This window comes from Gavialis gangeticus, unplaced genomic scaffold (assembly GCF_001723915.1).
Source record: "Gavialis gangeticus isolate Ggan-Ray unplaced genomic scaffold, GavGan_comp1, whole genome shotgun sequence".
Lineage (NCBI taxonomy): Eukaryota > Metazoa > Chordata > Crocodylia > Gavialidae > Gavialis > Gavialis gangeticus.
The window spans coordinates 90,781,777-90,783,875 of record NW_017728992.1 but is presented as its reverse complement, the minus strand read 5'-3'; the positions used below and the strand labels follow the sequence as shown (position 1 = coordinate 90,783,875).

Below are 2,099 nucleotides of genomic sequence, written 5' to 3'. Positions count from 1 at the left end.
TTCTCAGGTGCCTTCCGACCCTAGAAACTATGAAACTATGGAATGGGAGAGATCCTGTTTACCTGAGCAGCTTCTGGAGTAACAAGGAATAACTGCCATAAGTTGTTTGACAGCAGGTTCAGGCTGGACTTTAGAAAGACACTATTTCACAGTTAAAGCAGCTAGGATCTCGAACCAGCCTCTGAGGGAAGTGGTGCTGGCTCCTACCTTGGGGGTCTTTTAAGAGGAGGCATGACAGTTACCTAGCTGGGGTCATATGAGCCCAGTATTCTCTCCTGCCCAGGGCAGGGGATTGGACTTGAAGATCTACTTAGGTCCCTTCTGACCCTACATCTATGAATCTATGATGGAACAACACTCCTGAAAGACAGTGAATCCATCATGCTTGCTGAAAAGAACATTTGCAGGACCTTCTGAATTGTGGCTTCACTGTCAATGAAGATAAGATCAACAGCTTTCTGCAAAAAGTAATCGGAGAAGACCTCAGTTTGCCACCAGAAGAAATCTCAAGAGCTTGGAGAAGTAGCACCAATGGTGCCTTCTCAAGATCCTTCAGATTAGCTGGGAGGATAGACGCACAAACATCAGCATCTTGGCCAAAGCAAATTCTAACAGCATTGAGGCCATGATCATCCAAAACCAACTTCCCTGGATAGGTCACGTTGTTTGCATGCCTGACTCCCACCTTCCAAAGCGAATCTTTTTCTCACAGCTGAAAGGTCAGTGAAGTAGTGGAGGGCAAAGAAAGCATTTCAAAGACACCCTGAAGGCAAACATGAAGAGATATAACAGCAATATCAACACTTGGGAGACTCTTGCTCAGGACCGACTAGAATGGAGGAAGGCTGTTTGGGAGGGACCTCAACACTTTGAAACACCTTGTTGACAGGCAGAAAAGGAAAAGAGGAATAGGCAAAAAGAGCATCAAAGCATCCAGCACAGCAACACAGTGCCAATCCCTCCTGGAAACACCTGTCCTCACTGCAACAAGATGTGGCTCTAGAAGTGGGAGATGGAGACACCTGTGGACTCATTACTAAGATCCTTGGAAGACCATCTTACACGTTCACAAATGATCACCCATCAATCAATCAATTGTTCACTGTAAACCCCATGTCCTTTTCTGCAGAGCTGCTGCTTATCCAGTCGGTCTTCATCCTGTGCCAGTACATGGGATTTTTCCATCCTAAGTGAAGGACTTTGCATTTCTCCTTATTTCTTTTGGTCCAGTCCTCCAATTTGTCAAGGTCTCTCTGAATCCTAGTCCTACCCTCCAGTATATCTACTGCTCCCTCCAGCTTGGTGTCATCTGCATACTTGCTGAGGGTGCACTCCACCCCATCTTCCAAGTCATTGATGAAAAGATTGAACAAAACTGGCTCCAAAACCAATCCCTGGGGCACTCCACTTCATACTGGCTGCCAACTAGACATCAAGTCATTGACTACTGCCCTGTGAGCCCAACCACCCAGCCAGGTTTCTATCCACCTTACAGTCCATTCATATGACCTACACTTCCTTAGCTTACCTATGAGAACATTGTGGGAGACCATATAAGAAGCCTTGCTAAAATCAAAGTACATCGTATCTGCTGCTCTCCCCACATCCACAGAGTCAGGCATGACTTGCCCTTGGTGAATCCATGGTAACTGTTCTTAATCACCTCTTCTCCTGTAAGTGCTTAGAAATGGATTCCTTGAGGAACTGCTCCATATGGTTATTAGTATGGGCCTACTGAAATCATGATTTTGTGGATTTTGCAGAAATCACAAAACCCAGCATTGCCTGCAAAATCAGGCAATGCTGTTGCAATCCCCAGGGGGAAGAAAAAACTTACTAAAATATAATGCTGCCCCCCCACAGAGGGAGCCAGCAGTCTTCATGGCACTGCAGCCTTGCTGTGCAGCCTGCTGGGGTGGAAAGGGTGAGGGGGTCCCCAGCACAAAGAGGACCCCAAGATGGCTGGTACCTTCACCTCTTGCTGCTGATGGACTGAGGGGGCTGCCTGTCATGCAGCCCTGCCCCTCTTCACCAATTGGCAGCGAGGAGTGGGGCCACAAGGGCCCTTTAGCCAATTGGAGGCATTGGGGGGGGGGGGG

The 2,099-nt window shown here is 47.7% G+C and overlaps 1 protein-coding gene across 1 annotated transcript in view; it reads left to right on the top strand.

The window, feature by feature from the left end:
- The window catches only part of ANKRD12 (ankyrin repeat domain 12), a 138,455-nt gene that overhangs the window by 73,587 nt on the left and 62,769 nt on the right, over positions 1-2,099 (top strand). The window lies entirely within an intron of this gene.